The 11,247-nt window shown below is 35.0% G+C and overlaps 1 long non-coding RNA gene across 1 annotated transcript; it reads left to right on the top strand.

Moving 5' to 3' along the window:
• Nucleotides 1-403: 403 nt before the first annotated feature.
• Nucleotides 404-10,238, top strand: LOC107582209 (uncharacterized). The gene is made up of 3 exons (XR_001608924.1): nt 404-451; nt 9,724-9,954; nt 10,071-10,238. It is a non-coding gene; the product is annotated as an uncharacterized lncRNA (long non-coding RNA).
• Nucleotides 10,239-11,247: the final 1,009 nt, after the last annotated feature.

Genomic DNA, 11,247 nt, shown 5'->3' with positions numbered 1-11,247 from the left:
TTATTTGAAGCACGAAGATAAACTGCTTTCTGCTATTTTCTAGGATGCATTACGTTTTTATGTCCTCGTCATATCTGTTTTAAAAAAAAATATATTAAAAATATGTTATTATTAAGTTTTATTTCATCACACTATCTCAATAAAGTGAATACAGAGGAGAATTTTAAATTCTTTGGTTTGAGTGGATGACATTTTTTTTCATTTTATTTTTATTTATTTATTTATTTTCTTTCAATTTCATTTCATCATTATATTTAAGGTTTTCCTCCTTTTTTTCCCCTGTGTCTAGCTTTAATATTTTAAATAAAACATACAAAATAAAACCTGTTTAGAGAGGGAAAGTGTCACTTTCCATCCTGTTAGTATTTTGTAAAATAACAAAAGTCCCTTCCTTAATGAAATAATCATCATCCAGGAAGTGACATTACTTTGGAGGGAAAACACCTGCACAGTAAGTATTATCCATGATATGCATGAACTATGTGATGTTTTGTGGTATTAAGTCATTTGTCTCACTCAAAAAAGCATTGCATCTGGTTGGATACAATTGCACAAGTCAACAAGAAAATGTCTGAATTTAAAAAGATGGTTTAAACTCTGGATGGTTGTAAACTCTGTCACTTCCATCCTGTTAAATTTGTTGTTGCTGTGAAAATTATGAAGTTTTAATTAATAACATGTAAGTATCTGACGTTCAATCACAGCATATTACTTTTATAATTCTGCTGTACTCTTTTTATGCCAGTGCATTTTTAATTTAGAACGCAAGTCTTATGATTATTATTATATTTAAGTTACAGTTTCAACGTAGTGCATGATAGACGCGGCCCGCCTAACGCTTCTGTAACGGCAGGCCAGGCGAATCCATTACCCCTCGCTTCAGACATACAATATTCAGGAATACTTAATATCTGTCAAGAGCCGGTGATAATATTATTATTGCTCTAAAAGATTAGTCCACAGTGAATTTGCTGCATTATTAGTTCGACTGAGCTGAAAATGCGGAATCGTCCCCGTTTCAGAGGCTGGATGGTTTCACCCAATCTGAATAAATAAATGATGTCTCTTTCCTTATCGACATGCCTACTTAAACATGGCATCCATTATTAATCCAACAGAATCTCTGACAGATGAGCTACAATAACGTCCCTGCCCGTTCCCGTTTCCCGTTCGGCCCGTTATCGCCTTGAGCGCACAGATAAACGAGCTTTACCTATCCGAACCCGAACGAAAGCCCTATAGATGAGGGCACGGCTAAGTCTGATTTAATGGGCAGTTTTTTAAGGGAAGAACTGCTGACCAAAAATGTTCAATATTCCACCCTCCGCTCCTGTATACGCACCTTACCCCGAGCCCGGCTGAAATGTGGCTTTAATTAGCGAGAAAAAGTCCTATCAAAGCTAGTTTGGCATTAAATATTCAGCTTTCTTTTCCGAGTAGATCAAGAGGGCTTAAACAGAAGCTATTCTTGACTTTAAATAGCCTTAAAAAATACGTGCGAGATCTGTGGGGATAAAATTGCACCTTGTTAGGTTATAACCTAACTCTCTATTTGCCTTCGCCGAGCTTTTTAATCTTTTTAAGGCCTATCCGCAGTGGAGGAGGGCTTCCGCGCACATATACGCTATTAGCCTTGTCACTCGTTTAATAATGACGGTTTATGAGCCATCTCCTTTACATATTTACTGTCCTTAGCCACACAGACTAGCATATGGCCATTTACAATGTCCTGCATTGCTCCGTTGGGGATTCCTGGATGTGGCTTCATTTGGTTATATAAAAAACTCCTCCCTCAAGGGACGGCATTAGGCGTGACCTTTCACCTCTCCAAATACCCTGTGGTTTATGTGCTCTAATAACATGTGGCAAATATTTACCAGCCCGTGTTTTGATATATTGGAGCACCACTGTGAATATTAGAAGATATTTTCTGCTCAATCGGGTTCTGATGTCAAGGTAGACGCGCACCCTGGAGAAAATACAGTGCGGTGCACAATACGCCGCCTGTTCTTTCTCTCTCTCTCTTTTCAGAGCCCGGCTGCTGGCTTACAAAATCAGAATGAATGGAGGCAGATTAGTGAGCGTGCATATACATTTGAAAAGTTGCGTGTCCCCAGCGCATGTCGGCTGTGCAGGCCGCTGTTATTGGGTTCTCACCGGAGGCTGCGGCTCTTTAGGAGGACAAGAGAGTGTGTGAACACTTCAGGCGGTAGATTTAAAGCTGTAAATGGATTATTTCTTGGATATTAACCACCCCAAACAGCCAGATGGATTCCAGGAGCCTTCCAAAGCCAAAAACACACACACAAACACATAGGCGCCCACCAAGATACCTGAGTCTTTTAATCCTCTGCGGCGCAGGTCACCGACAATGGTGCATAAAATACATCTAATCGTAAATAGGATAGCAATAAATACATATATTTATATATAGAACATAATATCTTAATATATATTAAAACAATTTAAATTGTGTTAAATATTTTATTATGATTTAAATATTAAACATTATCTAGGCAATAAGTAATATTTGACACATACCATCATTTAAAAGTTTGAGTGGGTCCAAATTTTATTTTATTTTTTAAGAAGTCTCTTAATCTCACCAAGGCTGCATTTATCTGATCAAAATACAGTAATCTATCTATCTATCTATATGTAATATATGTTTTGTATATATATATATATATATATATATACAACATTTATGTGTGATTTGGTATTTTGCATGTCATTAGCATCAGGTATTTGTACAGAAAACAAGACAAAATTAGCTCACTTGTCAAGCAAAACATTGAATAAAAATAAGTTTATTTGGTTTAAGTGTTGACGATAAATAAATACGTTTATACATAAATACATACATACATGCATACATAAGAAGTATTGGTTCGCATAAGTGAAATTAATTAAAAGCTTAAAATACATTGTTTAGCTTTCTTATATCTTATGGCAGTTAACTTAATATTTGTATGCTTTTAGTTCCAGTTAATTATAATAACTCTGTTTCAGTGTCACATGATCTTTCAGAAATCATTCTAATATCTTGATTTGATTCACAAGAAACATTTCTTATCAATGTTCCCAGTACTTTTTGAGGTCAGCGTAGGCTATTCTATTTAGTGTATACTAATAGCATTTCAATTAAATTTAATTCACTGTATTATCTTGGGCCTTCTAGTATTGTTGTGCTAATGATATGAATATGGTATCCTACAATACATATGCAGCTGTAATATTGTGCTTCGTATAATGTACGTAAACCTTTTTCACGGGAGTTAAAATCCCTCTACAGATGGCTTCACCGCCATAGTTAAGTTTGCGTTGATTTGCATGTCTCCGCGGTTCTTCCAATGGGGAGGCCCGATAAGTAAATGTTCTCCATGCGTTTGTCACATGATTAACCTATATACGAAGCTAACAACGGCATGATGTGGCTTCCCGTTCATCTGCATGTCCTCCCCACTCACTGCCTACTTAACTTGCAAATTCTTCTGAACTGTAACCTACTGTCTTATGGCCGTTGATTCTACATGTCCCTGTAGATGGGCTGTCATCAGAGGAGTGTGTGCGTGTAAGCAGCGGCTCCACATGCCACGTAATTGTGCGAGGAACTGTGAGGAATTCGGAGGGAGTTGTGACTCTGACTGGTGATGCATTTCCTGTCCTCCCACTTTCTCATTTTTCACCACATACAGAAGCGAAGCGACGTGCACGAGATTCGCACATGATCTGATCAGGCAGATGGAAAGACTGCTGTGAATGAGTTTGCAGTGTTTCACCAACTATTGCAGCGCAAAATCCTGTTTTATTTACTAACCAACAGGTTAACCAGGGACTACACTGATAAAAGTGGTGTAAAAATATTTTCACTCAAATTGGGAGTCAATTTCACAAATAGTTATAAAGAACTGGAAAGGAAGACATTGATTTAAAGGAACAGTTCACCCCCTAAAATAAAAATGCTGAAAATTGCTGAACATTTTCTCATCCTCAGGTGATCCGAGATGTAGATGAGTTTGTTTCTTCATTGGAACAGGTTTGGAGAAACTTAGCATTACATCACCTGCTCACCAATGGATCCTCTGCAGTGAATGGGTGCCGTCAGAATGAGAGTCCAAACGGCTGATAAAAGCATCACAACTAATTCACACAACTCAAGTCCATCAATTAACATCTTATGAAGTGAAAAGCTGCATGTTTGTAAAAAAAAAATCATCATTAAGATGTTTCAAGTTCTAACTGTTGCTTCTGGCTAAAATATGAGTGCTGTATCCATAATATTGCTTCCTTCAGTGGAAAATTGCTGAACATTTTCTCATCCTCAGGTGATCCGAGATGTAGATGAGTTTGTTTCTTCATTGGAACAGGTTTGGAGAAACTTAGCATTACATCACCTGCTCACCAATGGATCCTCTGCAGTGAATGGGTGCCGTCAGAATGAGAGTCCAAACGGCTGATAAAAGCATCACAACTAATTCACACAACTCAAGTCCATCAATTAACATCTTATGAAGTGAAAAGCTGCATGTTTGTAAAAAAAAAATCATCATTAAGATGTTTCAAGTTCTAACTGTTGCTTCTGGCTAAAATATGAGTGCTGTATCCATAATATTGCTTCCTTCAGTGATAAAGTAATCTTGTCTGAATCAGGAGAGAAATATGCACAGATCAAGCACCATTTACACGCGAAGACAGTCCAAAACAGTTCTAAAAAAATAAGTGGGTGAATTTTGATGTGAGAGGGCAACAGGAGATGGACTTTATCACTGGAGGAAACGTTATTATGGATTATAGACCCACATTTTGGCCAGAAGCGATGGATTTGCGATGGACAATGATGGATTTGTTTCTTAAAAACATATGTTTTGCTTCATGAGGTGTTAAATGATGGACTGGAATGGTGTGGATTACTTGTGGATTATGGTGATGTTTTTATCAACTGTTTGGGCACTCATTCTGACGGCACCCATTCACTGCAGATGATTCATTGGTGAGCAAGTGATGCAATGCTAAATTTCTCCAAATCTGTTCGTTTTGTTTTTGCAGATCATGGCAGCAGTAATTCACCAAATAATGATCAAATGATCAACTGTTGTCAGTTGCAAGGTATTTAAACTAACATTCAGATGCCTTAATTGCTACAGTATCACAATATTTTATATAATACTGACTCATATATTTAATAGTTTATTCAAAACTAGCCTGCAAGATAAGATTCTTGGTGAATTTACTCAACTTTTTGTCAACTTTTTTGTCATCGTCACTCACTATGTGAAACGGTTTTATAAATAGTTCATGAACAGAAATTCTAAAAACCACACAAATGTGCTGCTTAATAGTGTTTAATAAGGCTACTGAATTCTGACAGGCATGGTGCTTTTTTCATGTTTTACACTTTCACCGTTCACACTAAGTGCGGGCGTAAAATAGTTTCAACTATTTTCAAATATAATTGCAATTAAGGGGTGTTCACAGCAGAAGCTTGCAGTGTTTAACCTTGAAAAGACTTCCTCCACAATAATCAGCTTTTTAACAGCTAATGACTCCGATGTAAGTTCACACTGTGCAGGCAGGGCTGTGAACAGTCCTGTTCATTAGAGATGTTAACCACTTGGGTTCCATCTATAAGGACTTAATAAGACCAGTGCTCAGGTTACAGACATTTAGGTGACAGATTACGTGTAGCTCTTGTTATCAGGTTTGATCTACGTGTCACAATTAGTTCTGTCTGTGATTGCATGTAGCATCCTTTAATGAAACTAATTTGACCACTTAAAGTCAACATGACATAGATAATTGACCCTGTTTGCTTTGTCAATGCATGTTTCCGGTCTTATTGTGCACAAATTATGTACAAGTTATAACATCTTTTAACTTAGAGACTACTTCAGATAATCCAATAACTTTCAGATGGACAGAATCAATAGTTGTTGTTTTTTTCACTCTCTCTCATTGAATACCCTGTTATCTGAAATATGAAATCACATTCTGGAAGTAAAATAGGTCGTGAATGTCTTTTCAAGTTGACTTTGACAAAAAAAATACAAAATTAAAATAAAATACATATACATATATATATTTTTTTTGTTTGTTTGTTTGTTTCAGACAAATGCCATTTATTATCAATGTCATCAAACATGGCATAATGTTTTGTATGAATTTTTTTCAATTCCAAACATGATTAATATTTGAGAGTTTTGACAGAATATGGAAAGTTTAACAGTGAAAAACAACTAAAATTTGTATTCTGTTGTTCACAGCAAACTATTGCATGACTTAAAAAGACTGGAAATACTGAGAAACTAATTTTATCTTGCTTGTATGTGTTTTGTTTTTCTTGTTGAATATCCTGTTGCACATATTTTCACGTAGACTTTACAGAATAGTTTAAGCAAGAAATGCCATTTATTATCAATGTCATCAAACATGGCATAATGTTTTGTATGATTTTTTTTCAATTCCAAACATGATTAATATTTGAGAGTTTTGACAGAATATGGAAAGTTTAACAGTGAAAAACAACTAAAATTTGTATTCTGTTGTTCACAGCAAACTATTGCATGACTTAAAAAGACTGGACATACTGAGAAACTAATTTTATCTTGCTTGTATGTGTTTTGTTTTTCTTGTTGAATATCCTGTTGTATATTATATCATGACCCCAAACGAAACCTCTTCAAAACAACACAATGCTTATATTTTCACGTAGACTTTACAGAATAGTTTAAGCAATCATATAAGTAAAAATAAAAATTTAAATAAAATACAATTCTGTTATTGTTCGCATGTGCCTTTTATTTAAATAAAACAACAACAACAGCATTTTAAACCATTTTTATTCCAAACATGAACTCTTAAATCACATGGAAATAAAATGGGTTGTGAATGTCTTTTCATGTTGGCTTTATTGGAATATTCTAACAAAAATAAAATAAAATACAATTCTGTAATTTTATGAACATGTTTGTTGCTCACAGAAAGCCACTGCATGGCTTAAGAAGACTTACATAACAAAAACAACGTATATGATGTTGTTGTGTTGTTGTTTTCTCTCTAGTTATTTAAAACACTATTTCCACCATTTTGGAATGTCTTTCTATGTTGACTTTAACATTATATTTTAGCGGGAAAAAACTGTTTTGCTCTTATTTGCACATATCGTTTCAAACTAATGGTATTTAGTTTCATTGCCATCAAACATGGCATGACATGGCTTAAGATATTTTCATTTCATTTGAGCGTTTTGACAGAAGGGAAGGTTAACAGTGAATAACACCTTTCATTTCACTTTGTTGTTCACAGTATTGCATGACTTCAGAAGACTTATAGCGTAAATCATATTCAGAATATAGTGTAAACTACTTTTATGTTGCTTTTGTTTTTTATTTGTATTTATTTTATTTATTTATTTATTTGGTTATTTGAAGGCCAACATAAGTATCCAGTATAGTATAGTTGACACAAACTAAACAAAAGCCCTCATTATATCATGACCCCAAACGAAACCTCTTCAAAACAACACAATGCTTAGATTTGCACGTCCATATAAAGTAGTTTGACATGAATTCAAGTTAAGATGTGCATAGCGAGTCTTAAGCAATTACGAGCTAATTGTTCCTCCTAATTGCCTTCGGAGGACTGCAGAATTCCATAGAAGGTTCCAGACACAATGTTATGACAGCTCTGAACGTACGAGCCGAGAGTTTGGAGTGTTCTTGTGTGCTGCTTTTTAATCTGAGCCCGGCAGATGAGAGGCTCAGTAATTGCTATATATTGCTCTTTGTTTCAAGGACCTTTGATGATCCCAAAGCCATGCCTTTATCAGAAGACAAAGTAATTAGAATGGAAAATGAAGGGAGGGAGGTGGTGGGGGAGGATGGGGGTCTCATCTTCTGATTAGCAGACTTCTCACCCTCCACGTACACTCTGATTATTTTTATAGACTCTTCGCATGTCGGTGTTGGTTCACAGTGAAAATGAAGATTCAAATGTGCAGTCAGCATGTTGTTGTGTTTGCGCTGGTTAATAATGATAATAAAACAAGGTGATAATGGGTCAGGTTTGATGGGAAAACTACTTGTTTCTTGCTGACTGTTCAGCCATGCAGAAATATGCTTCAACTGCCAAATACATTATTATTATTATTATTATTGAATGTATAATCACTTTATTACTATTTACTTTTTATATTTTTATTAATTGATTTATTATTGTTATTAATCTTTTTTGTTACATTTCTAAATAATTTTGATTAATTGATTTATTTTAGTAATAATTATTTATTTGCACAAAAAGGATGTGTAGTGGCCATAAAATGTACTATTTTCCTTGATAACAGCCATGCATTTAAAGGGGTCATATGATGCGATTTCAAGTTTTCCTTTTTCTTTGGAGTGTTACAAGCTGTTCGTGAATAGATAAGATCCCTAAAGTTGCAAAGACTAAAGTCTCAAACCCAAAGATATATTCTTTATAAAAGTTAAGACTTGTCCACGCCCTCCTAAAACGCCTCTTTCAAACACGCCCCCCACATGTCTACGTCACGATGTGGGAAGATTTGCATAACGCCGCCCAAATGTTCACGCAAAGAAAGAAGGCGTAACTTTGAATCTCGCTGTAGTATTGTTGCCGCCACCGCCATGTCGTGGAGACGCTGTGTGTTTCGTTGTGAAAGTGAAACGACTTTGCTTGGTCTTCCAAAAGAGGACACGACTAGAAATCAGTGGTTAAGTTGTATTTACAACACTTTTCCAGAACACTTCAAACCAAATATTCAGATGTGTGCAGCGCATTTTACGGAGGACGAGGACTATTTACTGGGAGAGTAGCCTACAATGCCGGTGTTCCGGTGAATTCAGTTCCCCTGTTTCCCCTTCGGCACGTATGCTGACCCTATACAGTCTATGTTGCTTACAAGTAATGCTGACTCACAGACTGTAAGTACGTTTTCATATTTAAAGGATTTGTCACTGATGATTCAAATGCGAGTTTTGAGCAATGTAGAGTAGCGCTTGTTGTTTGTCGTTTCTCCAATCACAAATGCAGACATTATTTTATGTTTATGCGGCACGATGCAACTCACAAGGCACTGGATAGCTGGCCAATCAGAGCGCACCTCACTTTTCAGACCGATGAGCTTTGTAAAAATTGATGCGTTTCAGAAAGGCGGGGCATAGAGGAGAAACAATAATGTACAGTATGTGGAAAATAATGTGTTTTTTTAACCTTAAACCACATAAACACATTTCATTACACCAAATACACAAAATAATGTTCTTTTTTAGCAGTCATATGACCCCTTTAAAATAATTTTCTTAAAATTAGCTCTAGTTCTAGGAATTCTAGTTTTGTAAAGACATATTAATACACATATTAATCACAATTGATATTTGTCGAGAATAATTATTGTAGGCATTTAAAAAAAAATATTCAATAGTTCAATTAACCTCCCTTCAATTTTGTTTTATTAATTTAGCAATTCAGTTTATATATATATATATATAAGGACTTATGCAGTTATTTGTAATATGCATTTCATTGTTTAATTTGAAGTAGATTTTTGTTTAATTTTAATACTGTGCTGAGTAAAACCGCTGTTGTATGTGATGCATATGTGACATGTGCATGCATGTGCAATATTGTATTTACTTAAACATGCTAAATGTATTTTTACGCAATTGTTGTTAAATGTCTTCATTCTCCTTTTCCTATTTCCTGCAGTGGAGCACGGGGTTATGAACACACACGGTGGGAGAGTTTGCAGAAGTTCAGTATCAGATTCGGATGAGGATGAAACTGATCCAGGATATTCCAGCCAAAAGGATGTGTCTCATTTTCCAGGGAATTTCCTCCTCCGTGGAGTGCAAGGAAGAGTGGTGGAGCGATTTGATATGTGGGATGTATAGGATAAAGCAGGCCAGAGGGGGTCATTCACAAGGCTTACTTTACCAGGTTACTTTATTTAAGCACATTTCTTACAGAATTTTCTGTGCGTAGCTTGAATGCTTGGAAACATACAGTACATTAATACAGACATTATTGTGAGTGTTTTTTAACTCATCTAACAGTGTTTCCAGGAAATGGACATGGATGGATCCGTCCTGTGAGTCCTCGACAGAGTGACCCAAGCATTAGTAAGTGCAAGCACACATTTACACTTCTCTTTGGTCCAATGACAAATTTGTTTATGGATCTATATGTTAAGTCCTATTTGTGTGTTATTCTGTAACATCCACGGGGGAACGCTGACCTTTTCTTCTACACATAATGGATTGAAGTATTGAGTTTATGGCTTTGGTAATTAATTTGTATTATTTTGTTTGTTTATTTATTTATTTAAGAGGTGAAACTATATTTCAGGCAAACAGGAAGGACGAAAAGATTTTGACTTATGCGGTATGACCTTTTCTGTGAGTGTATGAGTGATATGAGTATTGCTGCTACATATATACAATTAAGAAAGACTTGAAATAGAGACTTAAAACTGAAATAATTTTATCCTGTAACTTAAATATATAATATTTATAATGTAACGTAATAGTATATATTTATTACATATAAATATATCATATTATAAAAATACAATCATTTTATTTGTTTTCCAATTATTTAATGGTGCAAAAAAGTTCTATTGAAATATTCCAGTCATTTAAATGTTAAACGTATATTAAATAAAAATAATTGTATGTATTATGTTGAGATATTTCAGTTATTTACATATTAAATGGATATTAAATACAATATATGAATTAATATTAAATATTTAAGTATATTATAATGTTATTTTATTCTTTTATTTTCTGATTATTTAATGAAGCAAACCAAAAGATCAGATTATTCATAGCAAACTAAGTCTGACATCCCTGCAAAAAATAGCTTTTAATTAAAATCAAAGACGGCAATCCTGTTCACTGTTAGATGGATATATTTACCACAATAATCAAAATCATACAGATGAATCAATCTATCTCTACTTATCTAAATGATGTACATTAAGTGTGTGAGTGTGTTTTGTTTAGTTATATGAGTGTCGAAGTGGCCCCAGATTAAAATGATTTCAGGCTAGATTGTGAACAATTATGAGAACCATGCTGTTGGGACTCCATTCCTGCACCCATGGGAGAAAAAATAACCCATGAGAGAGAGAGAGAGAGAGAGAGAGAGAGAGAGAGTGTGTGTGTGGAGAGGAAAACACAACCCGCACATCATTCAGTCACCGCAAATGGGACATATATAGGAGTTATG

The sequence above is a fragment of the Sinocyclocheilus grahami genome, unplaced genomic scaffold (genome assembly GCF_001515645.1).
Source record: "Sinocyclocheilus grahami isolate Dianchi unplaced genomic scaffold, SAMN03320097.WGS_v1.1 scaffold41.1, whole genome shotgun sequence".
Taxonomy (NCBI): domain Eukaryota; kingdom Metazoa; phylum Chordata; class Actinopteri; order Cypriniformes; family Cyprinidae; genus Sinocyclocheilus; species Sinocyclocheilus grahami.
Note: the sequence above shows the minus strand (reverse complement) of the source record. Positions and strands in the feature narration are given on the sequence as shown.